A 14,462-nucleotide genomic window follows, 5' to 3' on the forward strand; every position below is an offset into this window, starting at 1 on the left:
CGCCCTGATTAGTTTGGCACAATCTTTATCAGTATGCATCGTTACTTGATGGATGTCCGGGCCACCTTAAAATAAACAAGAGCCGGTCACACAGTACAGACACAAGACACAGTAATAAGACACAAGAAACAAGTGCTAGGGTCATTTTGTTTTTTCTTTTTTATTGAATATATTTATGATCTTTGAATCATCATTGCACATAATTCTATCTTTCGTCCTTGCCGATATTGCTGCCTTTCAAAGGATACAAATATAGAAAGTCCATGAGTTCAATGGTTGCCTTACTGAAAACAGAAAAAAGGGGGGTCCCCAAAAAAACCAACTGCTTGTAGCACCCAAATAAATGAAAAAAAATTGACATAGATTTGTTTTAATAAGGAGGCAGTTCTAAAAAAACAAAAGCTTCATGCAATGCACAGGTGGTCAGAAACCCTTCAGAAAAATCATCAAGCAACAGGAACAGCAATAGTACAGTATATTCAGTCTTGCAATACAAAACTATGTACTTTAGGACAGGGGTGGCCTGGTCCTGGAGGTGTGTCTGCAGATTTCCAGAGCTCTTTAAAGCAGCAGCTCCTCACAAGCTGGGAGAAATTGTGGAATTGGTCCATTTCAGCCAATACCGAGCTGAATTACAGTGGGTCATTTAGATTAATAATCCTCGGACTCACAGAACCAGAACAGTCCTGTTTCAGAATTTCTAGCGTTGTACTGTTTAAATCATTTTTGTGACGGAGGGGGTAAGATACCAAAGATTTACATCATCTTCCTGTTTATAATTCACCAGAATACTTTTTAAGAAAGTACTAAACCCGTACAAAAACAGCATGAGATCAAAGGTTGAAGGAAACACTAAATCATTACTAACATTTTCCCATAAGGAAGGGTCTCTCCATCTGGCCTTTTGCCCAAGTCCCAGGATGAGAACTCTCTAAACAGACGGGTGTAGCACAGAAATGCGCTTCATGATCACCATCTACAGTATGGTTTTTTGCTCTGGAACAGTGTGAGAGTTCCAGCACTCTGTTGTCTAAGAGAACTTCATTACTGCAAGTTTCAGATGACCCTGAACCAAGTGACCAAGCCTGTCTGTTGCAGGAGATATTACAGCACTGCGCAGCAATACGGAGGTTTCATTATAAACCCAATGGAAATGAAAGGAGCCTTTCCCAGTGAATGGTGGCCAAGGCAAATTTGTACAGGGCTTCTGGAGGTTTTCAGATGCTTTTCTTGCCTTTTACTATGCATTTACTTCCTTGACCACACTTTTGCATGCATTTACTCTGATTTTACTGTGCTGTAATGTGATTTACGATGTTTTAACTGCAGTATACCACAGTAAATCTTTATCAAAGTCTTGCATCAAGGCATAGCCACCTGGCAAGAGGTGGCTATTGTCCAGAAATAATTGAACTCATGGATCACTAAACCAGGCCACACTGCTCCCCTGTACAGTGTGTCTGAGCATTCCCACGTACCAGTGAAATCTGCGGGTCTGTGGCTATACACTGCTGAAGTGGGCTATCACATTCATGCATTTGACAAAAGTGGACCACGTTAGGGTGCTCCGCTCAGTTTTCCCCCTGAGGTTTCTCTGAGGAGTTAGAAACAAGCTGACGGGCGTCTGTATCTGTATCCGCTCCGTGCTGAACAAATCCATCCCACACATTCAGATACAGTCAGCACTGAGTCAGGTGGTCACCTTCGTAGTGCAGTAAAGTTAGAATAGAGTTTGGGGTAGCAGACCATTTAAAAATAAAACATTCCTCATTCTTCATATTTAAGGTTGTTTTCTGGTATATTATTTAAAAAATGGCATCACTAAGGTATGGACTCGCCAGAAGTTGAATGACCGGACACTGGCAATACACATGAAATCATCTTCTCAGGTCATACTCTTAGGGGAACTTGAACAATAAATTGCAGATACAAAAATACCTTTTGAACCGAAAGCACTACTGATAAACCATAGTTACATTTCTTAAAAAATAACGAATCGGTAAAAAAATATGATTTCCAGTATGCAATGGCTTTGATCGCAATATCAACATGTCCACTCCACTCAGGACGCTCAAACAAAGTTCTCCAAACTCAAAGGCCAGTCTCTTTCCTCCTGCCACTCCTGCCTTCGGACTGGATCACTTCTGGGGTGATTGGACACTCTCAGTCCAATGAGGGCGCCAGGCTGTCTTCGGCGCACCGGTCTGAGGGCAGCGGACTGAAGAAGGAAGTCAGATGCCTGTGGTGGATCTCACACCAGCTGCCTCTTGTCCTAGTCTCAGTACCGAAGTCATCTGAATAACATGTGACTCTAAGGCAAGACCCGAACGATCATGTCAGCTTCATTTACCCCACACCCAGAGCTTAGGAAGGGCGACAGTTTTTCAAAAGACAAAGGTGGATTACAGATGTTCTTCCATTAATTGGAATCCGTGCCCAATGATGTTTTTAACAGCAGTATAGGAGAATTGCTATTGATATCAAATTAACCGGTACCTTACTGGTGAAGTTGCGCATTGTTCAAGCTATTAATATTATATATGTTCCATCTCTCCAAGCACAGTGTGTGCTTCCCCCTGTCTGAACAGCACTCCCTGCGGCCCAGATCCAATGAGCATTGGGATTCGGACGTGACAGGCTTTGTTTCCTGTGAGTGGTGGGCTTCGACCTTCTCCCCAGTGGAAACCAGCTCTTTACAATTTGCACTTATGATTTAATCTGGGTCAATATTTCAATATTACTTTTTCCCATCCATCATAGCTTCCAGAATACCACTTTGGTGTACGTGCATAAAAGACAAAGTAAATAATACTGTCTTTTAAAGATTAGGATTTTGACTGGTTATAAACCTATCGTAAGTTAGATTTTCAGAGATATTTGACTTTAAGTTCTTTCGCAAACATGAATCAGACAGAAAGGATTCCTGTGTGGTGATACACATAGCAAACGAGTCCGTTTCTGTTTCAGCTCCTCTCCACGTCGTGGGCCTATCCATTTTAGACATTAAAGGTTGAAACGCAAACCTCCTCTGCCTCTCTTCAGTCCTGTGCATGGCAATACTCTGTCATTCCACATTTGTCCAAGTACACGGCACTCATCCACATCTCCAAAACGTAAAAAAAGAATTTAAAAAGTATAGAAAATAGAGCTCTGACATATGTACACTTGAAATGAGCCCTGTCCTTCACCCGTATTCTCCAGATTTCAGTTCCTTCTCCTGTTTCTCAGAATTCCTATTCCATGTGTCGCTGGAGATTCCCTATCTGCTGTCCTTCCTGCTCACAATAGCATGGGTGGTGCTTCTTGTTAGCATGAAGTCTGGATATTCAGAAAGGGCTTCATGCAGTTTACCAGGGGGAAGCTAATTAATGTTGCACAGAGCAGAACCATTTATCAGGGACAACAAATCATTCCTGCCGGGACAGCTTGTGAAGTCCTCTGGTGGCTTCTGGTCTCTTTCCCTTATTTACCAACCTGTGCAGGGCCGCCAATTCAGCATGTAACAAGCACAGGACAGAGTTTACTTCATGGACAATGTCCGTTTTCACAGCAGTGCTATATGAGCTAGAAAGAGCCCATGTCCCGGCAGAAAACGTGGCATTCCCTTTACTGCGTTGCTGAACTACCCACTGGAGGGAAGCAGGATCTTTGGCTGGTGTAACACTAATTTATTTCCCCACTTCACTTCCTTTCTTTCAGATTTGAGTTATTGCCCTGCTCTGTGCAATACAGACTTGCTTCCCACACACGCATCGGCATTCAAGAGCTTTCTCAGAAGCTTTCTTTTTTGTACGGAATAATCAGTTATTGTGGAAGATAATTGGATAAGAGGAGAAACACAAACCGGACTCCACGGAACACAAAACAAGATGATGAAAGGACATCCACTTCCCCCTGGAGCATCAGAAATGGAACAGGAGGCAAACAAAAGTTTTGATATAAGTGCAGTAGGCAATTGTGATTAAAGAGCTGTAGGAATGCAGCTGTAAATGCATTTTTTAAGGAAAATAATATATATATATGTTACATGTTCAGCAGCTCCACTTTTGCCAGTGGTGTTTGATTTAAAAATAAAACAATATCAACAACAAGGAAAATAAAACTGCTAGCCACATAGAGAAGACTGACTGCAACCACTGAATGATTCGCTTGGTTACTCTATTACACCATCAGGGCAGACTTGTAAAAGAACTGCAACCAGAATGTCTGTCCGTGATATTTAAATAATATTAACAACCATTTCAAACAAAGAAAAAAATTGTTTCACACTTAAGAAAAACAAACAAACGAACAAACAGAAAATACCCTTGATAAACCTAGCATTGTTACCCTCGAAAGGAAAACTGCTGTATATTTTCATTAAGGCATTCGACTGGGTCAGATCTTCACATGCTTCCTTCTTTGTAGCATCTAACTTCGTTGTCCGGGCTCTCGTTTGCAAGGAAGCTGGTTTTGGACCGAAGTTTAACAGTACTGTAGGGAAGAAGAAGACAGCGGGGAGACCACGTTAATATTTTCTTCTTAACAAAGTTCAGTGAGCTTGAGAACCAAAAGGAAAAAAAAGACGTCGATGCCTTTACCCTGATATATCGCTTTTCCAGACAGCACTTGCTTTTTCTAGTGTCGTAATTGTACTCTTAAAGGAACAGAAAATATTGAGAATGGAAGAAAATGTAGAAAACAAGAAAAACAATGAGAATAAAGCCTTTCAAGACCTTAGTTCTGATATTACAGGTTCGTGTATCTATCTGTATAAATATAATAAAGCACAGCACCTCATTGATGGTCTCTGACATTGCCGTTACACATAATTCACTGTATACAGATGAACTCGCACTCCATCGTGCCAAACAAACATGGCAGACCTCCATTTGTAACATTTCAGGAAAAGACTTTAAATTTAGTGGCATGCAGTTTTTAAAACACATCTTTCTTTCAAAAAAAAGGGCCGTGCTTCTTGACAGTTCACTGAAGAACAGGGATTACCACTGGACTACCATTAGCAGTCATGGAGAGCCAGAATGCTCGGCTCAGGACTGAGCAAGTTTCCCTGGTGTGTTTGGTCCATGTAAGAACATTCAGGGACGGCTATGACTGCACACAGGAGAGCTGTAATCACTGCAATACCAGTACCAGCCCTTTTCTGTCCCATTGTGTATGAGGGAGAGATTGTAGGCACCTTTAAGAGGCTAGGAACATTCATCCGTTTTCAAACCACTTTGTCCAGTACGGGGTCACAGGTGCCAGAGCCTGTCCCAGCACGCAACACGTACACTGCACGATACCCCAGACAGACAGCACGCCAGGTTCAGAAGGAACCCAGGGCCCCAAAACTGCAAGGCACCAATGCTAACCAGTGCGCCACTGTGCCATCTGCCAGCTAGGCGTGTTGCGTTGTGTCCTTTCTCACAGAACTGTTTGTATTGTTTATCTTCCTTTCCATTTTGGGGATGTAGCAGGAGCTGGGGTAGTCGTACTTGGCACGACTGTTCATCAGTAAGTGAACCTTACAGGAGAGCACGGACGCCCTATGTAAGAAGAGCCAAGAGTGATTGTTCTTCCTGAGTAAACTGCGCTCTTTTAATGTGTGCGCTACAACAATGACTTTATTCTATGGAACTTTCATTGAAAGTGTCCAAACGTTCTCTGCAGCAGCCTGGTTTGGTAACCTTAATACACTCAATAAAAACAGACGGAGCAGGGCAGCGAAGGTAGCCAGCAAAGTTATTGGTGCACAACAGCTACAGCTTTCAGACATCTATGTCATGCAAATAGTGCAGACAGCCAGTATGAGCACTGACTGTCATGACCACCCCTTGCACAGTCAATCTGAGTTCCTCCCATCTGGGTGTCGATTTAGACATCTTTTATTCCTACAGCTATTCACTTGCTTAATGGGGAGAAATGAATGTAGATTTTATTTACATATTCATTTTGTTTTCTTTCTCATCCTTCATGTACAGTATGTCTATTATCTGCTAATGGGTTGGTGTTGTGTTAAATGTATTATGTATTGTGTTATTCTATGTCTCTTACCTGCCTGCATAGCAAATTTCCCTTCTGAGGCAATTAAAGGAAGGAAATAAGTACGAGGTGAGGACTGGCAAGCTTCAGGAATCTTTCCCCTGAAGCAGTGAAATACAACAAAAACATTGAAAGAAGCATCTCTTTACCTTCGACCATAGATTTGCTTAACAACCGGAAAATTGACGATGTAAATCATCCGTATACATCGATAGGTTATATCACTATGGACTCCTGTGTACGATCACGTCTGTCCACATTTGGTTTAGCTCGAAGGTGACTAAAGTCCAACAGAAATACCATCCAAAGCCCAACGCCACGAAAAACAAGAGGAGCGGGAAACACTGATAAGTCTTTCTTATCTTAAAACTAAACTAAGGCAACAGGCCCAGCTGCTGTGGCACAGACGCATGCCCGCTGGGATTCCTACACTGAAGCGAAGTGGCAAGTTAAATCATTCCCCTGCCCTGTCTGTCTGCTGTGGGCGGAGAGGCTGTGCACCAGCCCTGTGCTCTCACAGCCTGCTGCATGCAACAGGCCGAACTCCTTCCTTTTAAGCAGTGCCGAATTTTTGATAATAATAATTAATAATTGCTTACACTTACATAGCGCTTTACAGGTAATGGGGACTCCCCTCCACCACCACCAGTGTGCAGCCCCACCTGGATGATGCGACGGCAGCCATAGTGCACCAGAACGCTCCCCACACACCAGCTCTCAGTGGGGAGGAGAGCAGAGTGATGAAGCCAGTTCAGAGAGGGGGGTTATTAGGAGGCCATGATTGGTAAGGGTCAATGGGAAATTTGGCCAGGACACCGGGGGTACACCCCTACTCTTTTCGAGAAATGCCCTGGGATTTTTACTGACCACAGAGAGTCAGGACCTCGGTTTTACGTCTCATCCGAAGGACGGCGCCTGTTTACAGTACAGTGTCCCCGTCACTATACTGGGGCATTAGGACCCACATGGACCGCAGGGTGAGCGCCCCCTACTGGCTCCTAAGCAACCTTAGTTTTTCCCAGGTCTCCCATCCAGATACTGACCAGGCTCACACCTGCTGAGCTTCAGTAGGGCTGCCAGTTGCGTGTTGCAGAGTGATATGGCTGCTGGCTTGATGCCAGCCTTTTTTTCTTAAATTGCAAGTGTCCCAAAGGCTGGGCAAACGTTAGCATGTCAGGCAAGAGCAACAGGGAATTTCCCTGTAGGAAAAAAAACTTTGATGTCGGGCCATTTCTTACGCTGGCGGCTTTCTAGGGAAGTTGCAATGCAAGAGAGAGCAGAAAGGCAGGGAGGATGCGGAGCTGTGACTCCTTACCCACTGTCACTACTGTTTTGATTACCATCGCATTTACTCCTTTTTGCATTTGAATGGAGCCGGCCAACCATGTGCGAAAGTGCCAGTTATTGCCAAAAGGTCCCGTTGGTTCAGGAAATCAATCTGGATCTTACCAAAGCTCCCCAGTGAATGTCAAGGACACATATCTGCTTCGTTTTCAAAATGTTCCTGTTAGTTTCCATACACATTCATATTAGTTTCCTCATTTAATAATTTATAAAGATAATAAAATCTAAAACATTTAATCGTATAAAATATTATGATTATTATAAAATTACAGTGCAGCCAAGATTTCTGAGAACTGCAGATTGTCTTGTTTCTCTTTCCCATTTTGTATTTCTGGATGGACTATTTTTAACTTCCCACGCACAGCCGTTGTCTTTTCTGTAAACGGGTGTTTTGATGTCTTTTTTTACTTCTTATACTTTTGTTTCGCTTTTGTGATAAACATAGCTGTCACACCACAGACATAAACCAAAGTCTCTTTTCAATTTTCTCACCATCTCACTTAAAGATATAGACAAGACTTGACTATAAACTTCACAAAGCTGTAATTGAATAACTATATTCCACGGTAGCTATGGCGCATTAGTGACATGGGTCTATCTTGTACTTTATTGAAGCTATACTTCTATACTGAAATTGGGTTTTCATTGTAACCACTGAATAATACAGTCACCTCCAAATGTATTCACCCCTGCCCTCAAAGAAATAGCACCCAAAAAGATCATATACTGTAGAAGAATGAAGCACAAATTGGATAATGTCTCACTTAAAAGATTCCAATACTCTTATACTGCAATCACATTACAGCAATGCACAGAGCTGACAAACAGTCATATCTGTCATACACATTTAAGTGGATTCCAGAAAACAAGAGGGTCACATTTATTCCCACACCCAAGTAGTTCTTTAAAGAAAATCTATATTGCTCTCTCTTCTGAGCTTCCTGAAGCAGGGTCTCTGGTGATAAAGACAGCAGAGCAAGTGAGGTCACTGAGGGCCACCTCAGTCCATCTCATGATGCCCACGTCAATATCTGTTTCTAGCACTTGTTTGGGGAATGGATTGGGCACCCACACATAACTTGTTTTGCGTGGGTAAGCAAGAATCAGGAATCCACACATAATGTCTCATCTGGGGCATTGAGAATCAGGCATCCACACACCATGTCTGGTTTGGGGAGTCAAGGATCAGGCATCCACACACCATGTCTGGTTTGGGGAGTCAAGGATCAGGCATCCGCACACCATGTCTTTTTCCGGGGAATCATGAGTCAGTCATCAACACACGATGTCTAGACAAGAAGAGGACTGCTGCCTCAATGTCAGTGACATCAGCAATAACACCAGCCGACAGGCAGTGGTCTTCACAGTGAATGCAGAAGAGCTTCTGGAGGCATCACAGCTGGTGTTTCTCCTGATTCTTGAGGTATTAATTGAAATGACATGGAGGCAGGTCACCCAAGGCCACAGTCAGAAAATACACGCAGTACAAAGCTCCACATTACCAAACATGGGGAAAGCATATAATAGCAACCACTTACTCTAAACCAACAGAAGTCACTCACAGGAGTTGGGGTGAGATACAGACTGTAACCTGTGTTTCTCCTGTGCATTTCCAGTTTGTGGAGTTTCCCAAAATGTTTTAATAAGCTGCATTTGCAGTTCTGGTTCTCTAGCACCAGATGAATACCTTGGCCATAGAGGGAACAAGAGAGCGCTGCTCAGTGCCGTTTTACAACACGTGCAATGTGTTAAAACGAAATAGCAGATGAAAAACTATAAGAAATGTTCAAAGAGCAAATGTTAGCGTGACCATCTATAGCAAACAAGTCGTTAACTATTTTTATGAGATTCCACTGCTATGGACTCATAGCTCACATTTTAATTGGAACTTATTAGCAGACAAAGGGTAATATTTAAACTGAGCGCATTCCTGAAATATGAAACGTGACACATCTGTAACCCTAAACCTATTCAATTCCCCATCACTGCCTTTGATACACAACTAACAGAGCCCTTAGTAGCAGTCCAGTACTTTCTCAGCACAAATGAATTGTTCACATTGCCAAGCAGCATAAATGTCCTTTTTCTGGGCTTTGACAGCAGTGAGATCTTTATTCCTTTCTTTCCCTGGATCCACTAGGGCACGAGCTCGCCCCAGCACCAGCTCCTCCTCAGTCCTGCCCTGTGTCTCCTCGCCCTGCGCAGCCCGGATACAGACGAGGGATGTGAAACCCGCCTTCAGTCTTCAGCCAGAAAGCTTTCCTTATCAGAAAGCCGGCATTCGGGCTCCTTCAGATGGAAAACCATGATGGAATCACGCTGGCAGCTGCGCAGGAAAGCACCAGACTCCGACAAGGAATTTCAAACCTGACTAGCGGGAAGAGGGAAGAGCAGCTGGAATAGATAAAGGGTTTATTTTGCCAATCACTCCCAGTGCAGCGCCAGCCCCCAGAGCACCACAGAGCTCTTACAAGGCTTGGGAGAGGGGAGGGGAGCGTTCCCATCAGCCTGCAGAACTTGCTCCCGTCACTAATCTGTCTTTAATGACAGAACTGCTCCCATCGCCTGCTTTGCTCTTGCACTTTTTCACGGCCTCACTGAAGTGGGACTCACGTCTCGGCACATATTCACGGCCGTAGTGTCAGTACTTCATCACGCTGTGGGATGGATCAAATAAATACAAGGATATATTCACCTAGCTGCGCAGCTCTGTGTCAGTCACTAAACCTCTGCAAGGTCTGTTAAAGCACGATAAGAACTCGGTAAAAAAAACAACAGTAAAATGACTCATTCCTAATGGGTTTGCCAAGAGAAAGAGTGATCCACTTCAAAGAACGGGACCAAAACCAGAGGCTGGACAAAGCCACCTGTCATGTGCTACATGACGCTAAACTGTACCAAGAGGGTCAGAAACTTGAGCAGTGTGTCTGTCCTGCAGGTCAGTCCTGGCGCTGGGCTGCTGTGGGTATTGAGCTCAATAACGGCTGAATCTGCACCTGGCTGTCTCCTGCCCCTCGGATTTTCCACAGCACTCCTCTCACGTTCATACACGTTCCAGAATTTATCGGAGGGGGGGGGGGGCTTTGTTCTTGCACAGAGAATCTCTTATCCAGCTTGTGTGCTTTGTTGTTTTCTTACATTCCAGCCACAGTCCATGAAAATCGGCCTGGAGTTTATAGGCCGGAGCAGTGAAGCCCAGCTGTAGAGAACGACACTGCAGTCCCAGAGCATGCTGGGATCCTCAGACGAGACAAGACCAGGGGCTACAACAAAAAAATCAATTCGTTGGCGGGTGTGATAGCAGAACCAACCTGGGCTACGAGTTCTTCAATGAAACCGGCTCATAACACGACCCCCCCCGGCAGAGAGCTGTCATTCTTGTTTTGTCAAGGCAAGTTTGAGGAAAAAATATTTTCACTCATCGGCTTCATGTTTCGCGACAGTCCTCGCATATAGTTTCTGGGTGATGTGCTGTGGCACAGTACAGTAACTATGGCAAAGTCGTGTGACAGAAACACAGAAACACTGCCTGATTATTGCATGAATTCCACTTTCATCAGGGAAGGCAGACTGCCAGATACACAAAACAATTCCTTAAACCCCAAAAAACAATCTGTTTTATAAGACATCCATCCATCCATCCATCCATCCATCCATTTTCCAACTGTTTTATCCAGTACAGGGTCACAAGGGGTCTAGAGCCTGCCCTGGCAAGCAAGAGGCAGGAGGAGGGGAACACCAGTCTACTGCAGGACAGACAGACAAACAGACGCGCACACACTCACACCAGGGCCAGTTTTTCCCAGAAACCACTCAACCTACCGGCATGTCTTTGGACTGTGGGAGGAAACCTGAGCGCCCGTGGGAAACCCACGCCAACATGAGAACATGCAGACTCCACACAGACAGCACCCCAGGAATCAAACCGTGGGCCCAGCACTGAGCCAGCAATGCTCATCCCTGCGCCTGCATACCGCCCTCTGATTTTTCCGCCTCTGGATATTACTGTAAAGAATAATTAATGGCTTCTGAAGTTAATCTAATCCATAAATCTCACGCAAAAAGCTTAACGGTGATTGAGGAGAAGTAAATGAAATGAAAAAGGGACGTGCTTTTCAAAACATTAGCAAACATTATGCAGATGAAAAACTTGTTCATGCTTCAGTGCATCACCAGGGGCTGGACAAATGAGAATTGTCAAGCCTCACAATACTCGAGGACTATAAATACAGAGGTCTCCCTTCTGGGTCAGGCAGCAGATGACATCACCCTGCTATTTATAGCCTGTGCCATATGTGCTGTCACACAAATATATATATGTTTATATGAGTTCAATACAAGAACAGGGCAATTAAACTGTAGTAAAGTAAATATATGGTTTTTAATTTAGCATTGTTGTTCAGGCCATTTATCTTATCTGCGTTGTTTTTTTCGGTAACGAATTTTATTTATTTATTGATGTTAGAGGGCGTCTTTAGTTCCTATGACAAAGTCATCAGCCACCATAAATCAGCCATGACATTTGAGATAGACCACAGGCTATATTGTAGTTTTGATCTGAAGTGACAAAAGGGTTTACCAATTGCATAATCACCAGCACGGCGCACTTTAAATCAAACTGCACAGCGACGTAAAGTCACATTGAATTAACAGTATCTGAAACTGGAAACTGGAAAACTGGAAAAGGGGAAAAAAACACTTCTACACAAACACTGTTGTCACAGGGATACTCCTGAACCAGTGCATGGAGTATATTTACTGACACAGCACATAGCAACCTTGGGGTTGGACTCTTTTATGCAATGTAGCCCATTTCAAACAAGAAGAACATCAGTCTCAGTGCCAGGACGGACGTACCTAATTCTTGCCTGCTATAAATCAAATTCAATCTGGGCACATTATGGTACACTGGTATAAGAATCTGCAGAGAGTTCAGGGGAGAGAAAAATATTGCTCATTCCTCTTCAGTCTAATCCCTGGTTCTTAGCAGTATCTAGACACCCATGAACACTTAAGCGTTCTGAGCCTAATCCCAGCTCAGTGTGCCCCCTATTTCCCAGGTTGTAAAAAACAAACTGATAAAGGGGAACTGCAAAGCTATTTTTAGATTTGGGGGTTAGAAAGAATCAGCATTGATGAGTGCACTTCAAGCCACAATGGAAGTCAAAGTTACACAGTAGCATGTAAAACCCCGTCTTTCGGGTGAGACGTTGAACCGAGGTCATGACTCTCAGTGGTCATTAAAGATCCCCGGGCAATTCTCGATAAGCGTAGGGCGTTACCCCGGCCAAATTCCCCCCCTCAGCCTTTACCGTGGCATCCAAACTGTCCCCATGTGTGATTGGCTTGCACTTGCCCTGTGATGGACTGGCGTCCTGTCCAGGGTGTACCCTGCCCTGTGATGGACTGGCGTCCCGTCCAGGGTGTACCCTGCTCTGCGATGAACTGACGTCCTGTCCAGGGTGTACCCTGCCTTGTGCTCGTTGCTTGCCGACACTGCATGGTATTAAGCGGTTTGGTAAATGACATGACATGTAAAAACCTCCAGCTTACATCACAAAATAGATGAAACGTTCAGGTATGAACAGTGTCATGTTCTGTGATTCAGAACAGGGCAACACAACTTCCGGCGAAGTGCTGTGGCCCAATCGCACTGTAAGCAAGCAGGCTTGTGAACACCTCTCTTTCAATCCAACAGAAACATTGCTCTCGATTTTGAGACGGTTTTGCCGACAAATACAACTGACTTAGCTCTGCATGCCGATCAGGCTGGAACGTTTCTGCGGTGAAATGTCTGCTGTAAAGCCTGTCCTTATTCACTCGCCCCTCACATCACATGACATCCGTCATGACAGTAACTACTGAGCAGGAAGGGCCGTCTCACGTCATGATTTTCTGAAACTCCCATAGCGAGACCAGCGGATACCGACAACAACGGTGACCATACAGTACTTCCGCAAAAAGTTCACGGTTTTGAGCTTAAAATGTGTCACATTTTTCAGTGCCGTCAATGAATTCATTTTGCTACCAAGATTTAATAACTGGTCTGAGAAAGTGGGACTGCAGTTCCCCTTCAGTATATTGTAGGTTAAGACCGTTCAGACCCTTCTTAAAGTAACAAAAAACATACCAAACAAACATATGGACAAAGCTCTAGCCCAAACCTCCATTCACACAATACTTCTTGAAGCGGGCAAGGTTCAAGAACAGGTACATTTCAAACTTAAAATGTCTTTGTTGTGCCGTATAAAAGGTGGAGAGAACACAAATAAAAAAACACTTGTGAACTCTGGCCCCGGCGTCAGGCGTGCTGTGGGCTGCAGAAACGTCCTTTTGTGCATGCCCACAGCTTGGCAAACTCTTCCCCACTTGAAAACTACTTAAACACCCGCCTCCACAGACGGAGAACTCACTGGCAGGCTGTTCTTCCAGCAGAGATCTTCACAGTACTGGTTTGTTTTCTGTGCCACCGTGCACATGCTTAACAGAATCAGCATATTGCCTTCTGAGTAAATTCCCTCTACTTTATCACTGTCTTTGACACTTCAACGTGCAAGTCTGTCGTGCAAAAGCCTCAGGCATGCTGCACTGCTCTGCTGTTATTCCTCAATTACTTTCTTTCTCGATGAAGGTTCAATGAAACACAATGCGTTTTCCCATCTTCTGCTGAATGTGTCGCCGTTTTGTTTTACTAAGTGAACCGTTCATTCCGACACGTCTAAACACATGACGTTAGCGACAGGGAGCGCCCGGCACCGACTCGATTGGCTTTGACTGGGGGTGTGATTGATTACCTACCCTAACACTTCATTTTGGCTGCTCTTGTGTGTCCGTCTTGCGCTGCCGCGATCGGGTTTTTGACAATTCTGACTGGAGCGAACTAAAGATCTGTACACGGCGAGCCGGGTTTCCTCCAACTCAAACTAAACGGAGTTCCAACGAAGGTTTGGGAGGTATGAGGGCAACCGAACTATTGAAGCTCAGCTGTGATAAGAACACAGACATCAGCTAATCCTGATGCAGTGACTCAGATTTCCACACGTACCCCCACTTCACTACCACTCTTCCTCACTCATTTCGCATCCCTCCTCGAC

The 14,462-nt window shown here is 44.3% G+C and overlaps 1 protein-coding gene across 3 annotated transcripts in view; it reads right to left on the bottom strand.

The window, feature by feature from the left end:
• The window catches only part of kcna4 (potassium voltage-gated channel, shaker-related subfamily, member 4), a 64,575-nt gene that overhangs the window by 21,900 nt on the left and 28,213 nt on the right, over window positions 1-14,462 (bottom strand). For 2 of the 3 annotated variants that reach the window (XM_069181446.1, XM_069181448.1), the window contains one exon: window positions 145-4,473. The exons of the other annotated variant lie outside the window; for it this stretch is intronic. The gene's annotated coding sequence lies outside the window, so the exon portion shown is untranslated. Of the gene's footprint in view, window positions 1-144; window positions 4,474-14,462 lie in introns of those variants that run through there. 3 annotated transcript variants of the gene reach the window in all.

This window comes from Lepisosteus oculatus, chromosome 21 (genome assembly GCF_040954835.1).
Source record: "Lepisosteus oculatus isolate fLepOcu1 chromosome 21, fLepOcu1.hap2, whole genome shotgun sequence".
In the NCBI taxonomy this organism is placed as follows: domain Eukaryota; kingdom Metazoa; phylum Chordata; class Actinopteri; order Semionotiformes; family Lepisosteidae; genus Lepisosteus; species Lepisosteus oculatus.